This window comes from Athene cunicularia (genome assembly GCF_003259725.1).
Source record: "Athene cunicularia isolate RWA chromosome 2 unlocalized genomic scaffold, athCun1 chr2_part1, whole genome shotgun sequence".
In the NCBI taxonomy this organism is placed as follows: domain Eukaryota; kingdom Metazoa; phylum Chordata; class Aves; order Strigiformes; family Strigidae; genus Athene; species Athene cunicularia.
Window position 1 is genome coordinate 128807892 of NW_020799095.1, and position 11983 is coordinate 128819874.

The following is an 11983-nucleotide window of genomic DNA, read 5'->3' on the forward strand; positions in this document are numbered from 1 at the left end:
CTAGAGAAAGTAAGTTAACATGCTCCAATTCTTAAAACATATACATTGGAATGGCACTTTCTTGGCTATGAGTGAGTGTGGCAGAATGTGACAACTTGACGGTGATGTCCTCAGTCTCCAAGTGCCTGGTATCACCCAGAGCTCAACCCCAACAGCTGACGTGCTAAGAGCCATTTGCCCACTGTGCCAGTGCTTGAAAACATGCTACCTTATGTATTTTAAAGATAAATTTTTCATCCTGCTGTGGTGAAAGTGCTCAAGTATTAGAAATGTTTTTCATAAAATTCCTGGCAGAAGCAGGGCCTTACAGTGTCTTCCAGAGTTTTTCGAAAAACATCATGGCTGGTTGTGACAGAGTGAGGAATATGTTGTGAGAAAACAGGCAATTCAAGAGAAGAGTTAAATATAAAGACGCTGAAGTTGAAAGAACTCTTTTTCTTTGTGCCTGAATTTTAGACAAATTATCACTCAAATGTCAGTGCTTGAATAATTAAAGTGGTGTAATGAGATGTAATTGCCAGAGCTGCAAGGACAGTAAACATAACTGTGCTATTATCAGGACAAGCTGCGCTTCCAATGGTGCAACAGGTCAAACAGCTATAATCATACCATCGTACCTGGAATAGGATAAGTGAAGGGGACACGTGCAGGCTGCACATGAACATACTGTACCTGGGCTTTGGAACTATAATTAGAGCAAAGCTGAAGGTTTATAGATCCCAGGCACAAAACAGTGTGATAAAGCTTAAAAAAATTTGAAAGCAAGTTGGAAGAAATATAAGCTTAATATTCAGCTGAGCACTGTCACATTAGTTAACTACATAGCTGGGATTGTTAGTGAAGAAAAGTAAGATGCTATTTAAGAATAGGAAATCCAAGATTTTATGTCTGGTCAACAATAATCCACTGCAAAAACACAGACTGCGGAGCCAATGAGAAGGTGATAGTAGCCCTGCAGAAATATTCTGGAGGTTGCATACTCCTTCAAAAAAGCAAACTACATACTGAGAGTTACAAATATAAATAGAGGCTATTAAAATACATAAACTAATTCTTGCACTTTTCTCAGTATTGGCAAATCTCAGCTGGAGCTCAGTGAGCCTGGCTTGGGGCACCATGCTTGGGAGAGATAAAGCACTCATCAGGCCACAGAGAAGAGCAATGTGTATGATCAGAGCTCTAGAAAAACACAACTTACATGGGAAGATTGGATAAATAGGGGGTGGTGGCTCTAGTGAAGAGCAACCTGGCAGGAATATGAGAGCAGTCTTCAAAAATAAAGATACTGCAGATGATTAAGACATTCCATTGTAGCAGAAATAGACTTTGGTTAGACATTAGGAAAAACTTTCTAAAAATAAGGCTAGTGATGCATTAAGATAGATTGCCTGGGGATTGTAAATCTTTCTAAAAAGACATCAGATAAAACTTAGTCAGGAATGACAGAGATAAAATTCATCCATCTGTAAAGAGTGGGATTGTATAGATGACTACTTGAGATCTCATTTCATCTGTATTTTCCAAGATCATCCAAAACATGAGTGTTTGTTTTTTTTCACATTTGCTTGTTTATTCATGCTATTCGCTTGCTTCTTCCACTTGGAAATGGAAATCCCATTATTCAGTCCCAGTCAGCACTGACTTCAGGTTTTTCTTGTACTCTGTAGCAACACTGTGTGACTGTTCAAGTTGCAAAGACATCAGGACAAAGTTCAAAATGGCGTTAGTTAAAATAATAACTTTGAAGTGACAATCACACCAGTCAAAATACGTACAGCTTCAAATCAAAAGATTTCATGAAAACAAGACTTAAGTCATGAGTCTCAGGTACTTCACACAGCCCCTTTGACAAAGAGACCACGCTGTTTGGATGAAATGTGCAAGTTTACTGGGATATGCAAGACAGAGTCAGGAACAAACCCATTTGAATCTGCTCTGCAAAGCAGCTGTTCCCACTCCGGCATGCTCCAGGGGAAGCAGGAGACCTGTTACCGTTTCACCACACTGCCGGTGCCCATCAACACTTGCATACATACCCATATCCACTGCCCACAACATGGAGCAACTTGGAGTCCCTCTAACACAAAAGAGATGGCAGGTGGATCTAAAGCCTCCCCACAGAGCTCTCACTGGACAACCAGGCCCTTCAGCAGGATAAACCCGAGGCAAACTCAGCAATTTAGAGGCTTCCGCCTGCTTCCATGGATGTCTTTGGTGTTTTTCTTCCCCTTGTGTTCTTACAGCAGCAGAATCAAAGCCTTGAACAGCTAATTCTCCTGCCTATATCCTGGGAGATTTGGACAACATTTGACTATGCTTCTGTTTCCATATAATTTTGGTTATTACTGAGAGAATTTTAGCTCACCTTCAAATTATTTCAACTCCATTACAGTGATCCTTGTTGCAACACGCTAAGCCACTTGGCTCCTGAGCAAGTGCCTTATAAAAAGGATAAAGTGCTTCTACCTATTATGATTAATATTATTTTGCTAAATATGGAGGGCACTTAGGCCGCCCTCTTCCCAGGTTGCTACAGCAACACACATCTGTAAGGAGTCGTCATTCTAATTGTGTCAATTAGGCTTATATAAGAGTATTTCAGTGATCCAAACGCTATGGAAAGCATGGTCTGAGGTCTGGCTGAAGATGAACCTTATGCTCCAAACACTAATTAAATTATTTTAAACTTCCTTCTGGTGTAACTGTGTTAGTCATGGTGAGCAGGAAGCAGTGCAGTGGCTCGCTGAGCTGGGAAGGTTTGTTTGCTTCTCTGATGGAAAGGAGCACAACAGGCGGCTTCTGAAATGCATCTCTGGAACAGAGGAAACAAAAAGTGAGCTTGCATTTTGTTTGCAGTAACACTATTTTACAGTCAAGACAAAGGAAATTAGAATGCAAACCCAGCATGTAACAATGCCAGATTATTAATACTTTGCAACTAAATGGTGCCAGATTAATGACTAATATTTTACAGATATACATTGTGTTTCAAATAAAGACAATTTGTGAAATATATTTAGATGTACAAGCCAACAACAGTGAAAGTACAGCAAATGTCTGATTGACACCTTTGACTGGAGCAATCTGAGAGCTGCAGGGCGATATGGAAACTTTCCAGACAACAGCAGTGCCTTTCTCATGCAAGAAAACTATGCCACTTTCCTCACAATAAAATTAAATTAAGAAGTTTGTACTAACTAGCTGCTTATTTTATTAGCTCTATCCTCCAAGGGTGTTTTTGCAGCCCAGATCATTATGTGTGAATATCAAACACTTTCTGAAAACTTGGTCTGCTTGAGATGGTTGTCATTAAAATATTAGCAGAAGAAACTGACTTGCTGTTACATGACATTACACCACCACACTTGCCATGTTTTGCCAATGCTGCGACTCACCATAGGAGTTTGCTAGAGACTGGCTATTGAAATGCCATCCAATTGCAATAACTGCTGGCTGAAACCTCCTGAAACAAAAAAAACGGTATCTTTAAAGCGAGACAACTATGTCTAACTACAGCCAGTGATGGTCATAAAAAATGTAACTGTCCAAACATAACAGTATGATTGTTCAAACACGCAATTCCATTAACAGAAATTTAAATAGAGTTCAAAATCATCACGCTAACTCTTCCCAGATTCTCATCCTGTGTTGCAATGAAATTACAGATCAGGCTGGACTGTTACTTATTGTGTAGAATATGGAGTGATGGTCTTTTCACACACTGTTTTCAGATTATTAGAAAGTGTAAAAACAGCACTTTGAATGAAAATTTATTCTCACTTTATTTTTAGTGCAGTTACTGGGGGAGGGGCATAAAGTAACTCACAGTTGTGTATGTGTATGAATCGACCTTGAAATGCTTTTATGTTAAAAGATGATTGTGGCTTACATAGGATAAAAGATGAGAAAAGGACCCCCTATGCTCACAGATGCCAAATCCCAATGCCAGCCACATTTAATAACTTGCTAACTCTAGGCTAAAATAAGAATCACCATGCTTGGAGCAACTTATTTTATCTTTGCATCAGCCTGCCTACCGCTCAAGTCTTTGGTTAGGAATTAGACCATGGAGCTGAATGCTCAGTATGTTGAAACTACAACACTGAAATGCACTGGCTTCCCTTTGTCAAAGAGGGGGTGGGGAGGAGGCAACACAGGGCAAGGAGGTGACCAGAGAAGTTCCCCAGCTTAGCATTTCCAGTGCAAGTGTTGACCTACATTGACCTGCCTCCCAGAACTGAAGCTCTGCCATACTGATGCAGAAAGGATTACTTCCCCATGCTTTTTAGTCGTCAATCTTCCAACCTAAAGCTCCTTTCTCCTTAAGGTACTCAATAATTCCTCTGTTTCATCAACAGAGAATTGCCATAAATCACCTTTCTACATCAGCACTTTTTCCCCTTCTGTGCTAAGGGTGTTTTGTTATTGATCTCATCTGCCCTGCAACTCTTTTCACTATTTTAGCTGCATTTAATTAGCATGACCATTTATAATGCTCAGAACTGAACTCTGAACTGTTTCTGGATTTGAAAACAGTTGTTTTTTTAAAGGTGTTTTAGAAATGCTTTGAGACTCCACATCACCAGAAAAATGTGGGGAAGTGAAAAGCAAGGCAGTAGCTAGGCATCTAATTTTTTCCAGCAGCTGCTGTATATTGCTAGTTATTATACCTGGCTGATAAGGGGCACTTCTGGGGAGAATGTTTCTACCTACTACTGCAGATTTCAGTATTACAAATCCCATGTACATTTGTGTCCTGAAGTCCTCTACAGAAGATTCTGCCAGCTCCTGCCAAAGTGTGTCTCCTCTCCTAGGCTCCCTGGATCTGGCAAATTGCTTTGGCCAAGCAGAGTTGGGAGAGATTCTGAGAAGTAGGAATGCCATTTGTAAATCAGAAAGGATACTAACTGGTGAATGATGTCAAGGTTCCCTACCTGTGACAGCTCTGCTTTGCAGTTTCCTCATGTGCTCAGGGACAGGGGGTGGGAAAAAAAAACCCCTTTAAAATAAATTCAGCATTACTCCCTGGCTACATGGATATTTTACTCTGTCCACTTCCCTGAAGCACTTCCTAAGTTCCTTCAGTTTGGTGTCCACAACTGAACTGTCAGCTTCCTTGTTTCCTTTGCAGATTTCTTCAGTACTTTCCATTTCTAGTACAGACTATTCCCAAGGATACTGAAGTGCTTTCTGTCATATGATCAAATGATCATATGACAGAATCAAATTTATGTCAAATGATACTGGTAATATCATTTACATTTTCACAGTCACAGAATGACAGAATTGGTGGATTCTGTCAGAGTCTGGGAGGTGGCTCTGGAGATCTAGTCCACCCCCCTGGCCCAAAGCAGAGCCAACTAGAGCTATTCTCTACCCCATGCCTGGCCTTTCTTTTGTCATCGAAAGAGAAAACGTGCAAACACAAATGCTCATGTGGATGGTTGAAAGAGTAGGATCATGATGTGAGAGGCAGCAGACCAATGTGACAGAGTGGAAGCACTCTGTGTGACCTCTGAGAAACCATGCTGAGTTTCAGAAGGGGACTTGGTTACCTGAAGTAAAGATTAAGCAGAAAGCAGTTTGACTGGACATTCAGGCCCTGTGAGGAGCTGTAAGTGCCCAAGATTTTGTCAGGAAAAATAATTAGGCACCCAAGATCCTGTTTCTGCATGTGGCTGTAGGTGCCATTGCCCTGGTAGAGCCAGCTGTCATCGCACCTCTTGAATGTCAGCATCCCTTACTCTCTTGAGGGACCAAGCTCAGGAAACCCTGTATCCTCTCAATCACCATTTTAAAATGAGCATAAATAGAACAAGTGCTGCAGTGTCTCAGGAGCCTGTGTGGGTGTCTCTACACTGTATTCTGCAGTCCTGTCCCTACAATTGTTCCCTATGGTCTTCACTGTCTAAAATCATCGAATCATGTAAGGGTATTTCAGCTGGGCTGGCAGCCTTACACCCTTGCACAATGGGTTTCAAAAAGAAACTTTTTCAGAGAGAAGCTTGTAGGGTTTGGGGTGCTCTCCTGCTAAACAGCTGACTGCACGGCCTGCTCTCACTGGGACTGCCTGGCACCTCCCATGAGGGGCTAGGATGAAGGAATGAGAGAGGAGGTGATAGTTTCATACAGGCACTGGGGAAGGAGGCTGCCACGGGGAGGCAGAGAGCAAAAGTCAGGGTGGAATGAATCCACGCCTATGTCCTTGCAGCTCTCTAACTTTTGGACATGTTGCTGCCAGCCATTGGTTACAGGTGAGCTTCCCAAATTATTGTCTCATCCCCAGTGGCTGGCACACTGCCTGGCCTGCAACACCCCAGGAGTGCCTGTTCTGCACAGAAAGCTTTCTCTGAGCCCTTTTACAAGCTGTTAAAGGGCCTTGGAGGCAGCAAGGGTGCCTGGGATGCTGCAGCACTGCAAGCAAGTATGTAATGTTTTCCTCAGCTGCCTGGCAGCACATTCAACCCTGCAAGAGTTTGGAGCCTGGTTAAAGTTTCTGGACAGGTCAGGGGTCAGGCTGAATTGACCATAATGAAGAGGGATTCCCTCAGGCCACCAGTTTTTTAAACAGCAGAAGACAGAGGAAGCTCCTGGCTTGTGTCTGGTGGAGCATATCCAAGTGTCAAAAGATGCCGTCATCTTGGACTCTGACAGGGTAGCCAGTTTATTAATCATCTTCACTGACTGACAAGGCTCAGGCAGATCAGGGTGCAGTACCCTTCCTAGTTCTTGCCATGTAGCAGGCAGCAAAAAGAATGTGGGTCCTACCTCTGCTCTTGTTTTGGTGAAATGGCATTGAGCAAACTCCCTTACAGCTCAAGGTCTAGGACAGGGCACTCACAATGCCAAGTTCTACCCTTCACTTTGCTCTAACACACAGAAGCAGCAGGCACCAGCATGTCTGTGCAGGGAGTGCAAGGCAGAGGATGAATGGCAGAAGAGGGAGCAGTCCATACCCAGCCACAGCAGTACTGCTGGTCTCATCCCCTCTGTCTCAGGTAGCAGAGCTGGAAACAGGCCTGTGGATGTTTCCCCAGTGGGACAGGTCTCATACCACCCTGTGTCCCTGCTAATAGTGATGTGTCCTGTGCACCCAAAAGGCCTTGAGATGTGAACACTAAAGATGCAAGTCAGTTAAAATGACGTGGCCCAGGGACCATGAAGTATTAACCACTCTCAGATGCGACTATTGCAGACAGCACATGTGTTGCCACAGGAACTCATTGACAGGATTTCAGAAGCCAAGCTGCCAGCCTTGTGCTTCAATTACTCAATAATGCTCCCTAATGCTCCCTCCTGTAAGTCTCTTAAAAAAAAAACCAAACCAAAACCATAGGAAAATGTAGAGATCTCAGTAGAACATGATAAGGTTCTGGAACAAGTTGTTCTCCCCTACTGTTCTCTCTTTGCCAAATGCCTGAGGGCTCTCTCACCTTGCTACATATGCTGTCACTTCTTTCCAGACTTGTCAGGGACAAGTCTGAGGGATGCAGTTTCCCATTATTCACCTTCCCTCCTTCTAAGTGCTAGTCTGGTTTGCAGGGGTCCAAGCAAAAAGATATAAACAAGAGCAGAATTCACAACAAATACACCTGCCTCCAACACAGCAGGCACAACACTGAGTTCTATTTTGGCTCTGGTAAAAAAGCATTCACTTGGTGGATTCTATTGAAAACCTTATTATATGTGCAACTGACTTCACGTGCATGCCAAAACCGAGTTTGCACACCCTCAGCTTCCTCTCTCTCTCTCTCTTCTCCCTCCCAGTAACTTCACAAGAATTTCAAACAAGTAAAGGTTGGCAACTTGTTGAAAGAACACAAAGATTGTGCCCTTGCTAGCCAGAGAAACAGTGGTGATACCTGGCTGTCAGGAACTTGTGGCTTTTCAGTTTGCATGTTTCTTGCTAACACTATTTATCCAGGTAGCACAGATGGGGTGTATCATTTGGAAAGCTTACCCCTAAGCTTTTTACAACAAAGATGATAACAGGTGCAAGATAAGGGATACATACAAAACCAAGAGTTCATTACAAATATATTTGCATCCAAAGCAGCAGCAGAAGGACTTGGCTCTAATTTATCTTAAAAGCACACACTTTGTGGATTCCATTCAAATACTCACCATATTTGCATCTGATATTGTATGCGTGTCACCCCAGGCAACAACATGGAACCAAACTGTGTTTGCGTGGGCCTGTGCTTCTGTGCAAGGGCAGTCAGATAAGTCATCTCCTCTCATGACTGTATGGAGGTTTTAAGATGGGTCTTGAAAAACTAGAGACAAAATTCTGAAGAGAGTGAGCTGTCCCCACTGAGAACAATTTTCAAAAGAACTCGTTAGATTAATAGCAAAGGCTTCTTAATTCTGACGGTCTTATTTTGATGTCAAAGTGGAAGCTGGGCAGTTAGGATGCACTAAGCCCTTGAAAACTTGGCCCCAAGTTCTGCTTCTGCCTGTTTGTGTGTTCAAAGAATGTGGCACAGCTGTGGAAAGGTTCCTGGTCAGAGAGGGTCAGTACTCTACAACTAGTAGGGAGACTAAGGTTAATTAGCATGATCTGAGTGCTGAAGCTATGTCTGTCCTTATTCTGAATTACTTTCTGTAGATGTCCTATTTTAATCCACTGGCTAAAAAGAGATAAGAGACTATCTGAACAAAAAGATAAGTATCAAAAGGTATCATGCAACGAAAGTTGTATGACCTGAATACCCACTGTTTCATTCATAAGTCTACAGTCTGAATCAGGAATAATTGATAACATCTGGCCTTTACTTCATGGTGTATGTAAAGTGAGTTGTCAGCTCCATCTCACTCCGTAGGAGTAAAACTGAATCTCCGGTAAAACCACAGGAGCCTTGAGATTATCAGATGAGCAGCAACTCCTGTTGAGTGCAGTGGAGTATGCCCACAGTTGGCAACGGTGCTAGTGGGTAAGCAAAAATCGCTGTCTTCTTTCACTCTGAAGGACAGTCACACCAACTCAGACCTGCAGCACACAGCCAAGGAAGCATGCAGTGGTCCTCATCCTCCATAAACCACCGAGGCCTTTGTTTCCCACTGCTGTTAGCATAGCACCTTTTACAACTTTTATTTATGCTTGAAACTGGGGAGTGAAAGAGTACAGTGGTAACAAGAAATAAATGAATGTTTACCAGCAATTTATCTACAGAAAAACCTACAAATAACAAACAAATGCAACATCAACAATGATGAAACCCCTTCACTGCAATGTCCTTTTGGAACTTTCCATCTACTTTGTAATTAAAGACTTAGATGTTTATACCACGGAAAACAGGAAAACTGCATTTTAAAGTGGCCCAGTGCTTGTTACTACATGCATTAATATATTATTCTGTGGCCAGGACTGAAATGACTGCAGTTAGACATGTTTTCTTAGTGTACTCCTTTAAACAAAAATTTTTGGTTGAATATTTTTAGTAGTCCAGGTAAAAATAACTAACTGCATGCGCCTGTTTGCTGTGGCATGAACTGGAAAGGAAACACTATTGTTATTACACATGGATTTATCCTTAACTCTGATACGGGAATGAATCCAGGATTATTCAGAAGAGGAAAATGAGAGAGAGAGAGAATATATTCTTGCCCATGTGAATGTAGAGAACTGTCAGATCACTGTTTATATTTCTGCTCTCATTGCTACAGACAAGGGATCCTCGTGACAACCTCCATATCCCAATGAACACCTCAGCCTCCGGTCATTGGACATTCTGAGGTGGGTCTCTCTATCCTGTTCTCCTCTGTGTGAAGACTTATTTTAGTACAAGCACATGAATATACATAGACCTTCTAAACTTCAGCCTTTGTTTGGCCATCATGGGATAGCTGAGGGTCTCTTTTTCTCATTTATATGTTGACAAATAGTATCTGGATGTTCTTTTAAGAAGGGTCAGCTGTAACTGATTCGTATCTCTTGACAAAAAACTTTTTTTTTTTTCCCCCAGGAATTCCAGGTTAGAGCAATAACTGAATTATCTCTACCTAAACCAGCCATTGTGTCACTAGCACTTCTGCCCAAGGATTTCAGTGTTTTATCTGAGGTGTCAGTGGGACAAAATATTTCAGTGAGAAGTACACACCAGAGGGGCAATCACCTTTCAGCTTCTGAGAGAAACATTGAAAAAGTGATGAAATGTGCTCTTTAACACAAGGAGATCACTAAAAAAAGTTTGTAGACACCCCTTACTAATCTTAGATTTTCATATACAGTGTTAAAATCTCACTGAAACTTTAAGCCAAATCATTACTCCCACTGAGCTGGCAGCACAAAAGGCTAATTTACTAGAATCTATACAGACTTGAAGAAGCTTTTCAGTAACTATATGTGACACGTGAAATATTTGTTTAAAGAGAAAAAAAAAGTAATTTAATGAGAATAGTAAAGGTACAGAACAACAAGAAACAAATGTCAGCACACCAAGAAAGAGGTCAGGATTATTGTTTCTTATACGACCCCTGGTTTATTCTTTTCTTACTAAGGGTTTAAATCAGTTTAGCACCATTTTGGTTCATTCAGAGATTAACAAAAGTTAATATTTTCTAAGATTTATTTATAATACCCTTGAGATTTAGAGTATGTTTATGTAACCCTTCTGCCAGGAATTGGCAGCAGCTGAAAGAGCTGGATTCATTTATCTAGGGGTTCTCCCTGAAAACTTAAACAACAGTAGTTTCAGCTAAATGACCTCTTTTGGGTGCCCTGACAAATAATAAATCCTGTTCAAGGCATAGCAAGGGTTTAAAACAAGGTCCAGAGTTTTAAGACAAAGAGAACTTCAGAGATGAGGGAAAGTGAAGAAGAGAGGCCTACCCATAAGACCTGCTAGTCAATAAAACAAATAATGCTTAAGTGAGATCCCTACCCTCCCTCTCCTCATTGTCTATGACACAAAATGAAGGCTTGCCCTCATTTCCAAACAGATGCCTTGTCACCTGAATGTCACCACCCACTCAAAACTCTCCCTGTATTTACTGCACTTCACTTTACACTGAGCTAATGAACATTACAGTATTACTGTCCACTACCTGAGAGATCATACCCTGTCTCCAGCCCACAGCCCCTTGCTTGTGCTAATGCCCCGTGCTGGCACTGATGCTCAGCTGACCATGTACTGAACAGATTCAAGACACCAAACTGGCAGAAAATGAACTCGGGAAAACCAAAAGCCAGCTGTGGATGTGTTTCTGCTGGTTTAACTCTGTGAATCAATTCACTGTGCTATAAAATGAAGGTCAAAGCTGGCACCAGGGAAGAATAGAAAGCAAGCCAGACTGTTGGTGCTTCTAGTAAAAACTAGTTTTAAGATGAAACTGCTCTTAAGCATGGTAGCACTTTTGTACAAATTTGCTGGCTTATCCCCGTATAGGCCACACTTTGAGGGAGCACGGCTGCTCTGACTGTGACTACAGGACTAAGCAGGACCATTCCATCTCTAAATAAACTACAGCCTGTACGGTACAAGGAGTCCCTCTCTGAGCCAAGAGGAGGAAACAGGGCCTCTGTTGCAAAACTTAAACATTTTACCAAGGACTGCGCCCTGGGGTCAGCTTTGCTGCCCAGGCAGAACTGCTTGGCTCCCTCGCACAGCAAACCGGCCCTGAGGCCTTTTCCCAGTCCCACAGCCACTCCTGTACATCTTCTATGACACACTGCCCATTGCTAGGTGACTTTTACAGTTCAGATTCCTCAGGATTTTTGGGCTCCCGGTTTGAAAACCCTGTTTTCCCCGAGAATGGAGAAATTCGCGTCGAAGCACCACCAGTGCCCGCCTCGGTAGCCGGGGGAAACTGAGGCAAAGGCGGCGCGACGGACGCCATTTGCAGGATAACAAAAGGCCCTACGGCTCCCAGACTGAAACCGCGCGTTCTCGGGTGCCATCTACCGGTACCTTCTCCGTTCAGCGTTTACACCGGAGCGGCCCCGCGGGGCCGGGGCGCCTGGCGGGAGGGGCGGGGCGGCGCG

The 11983-nt window shown here is 42.7% G+C and overlaps 1 long non-coding RNA gene across 1 annotated transcript; it reads right to left on the reverse strand.

Moving 5' to 3' along the window:
- Positions 1–429: 429 nt before the first annotated feature.
- LOC113476355 lies at positions 430–11973 on the reverse strand. Its single transcript, XR_003397713.1, has 3 exons — positions 11910–11973; positions 3396–3463; positions 430–2812 (listed from the first exon to the last, which is right to left on the reverse strand). It is a non-coding gene; the product is annotated as an uncharacterized LOC113476355 (long non-coding RNA).
- Positions 11974–11983: the final 10 nt, after the last annotated feature.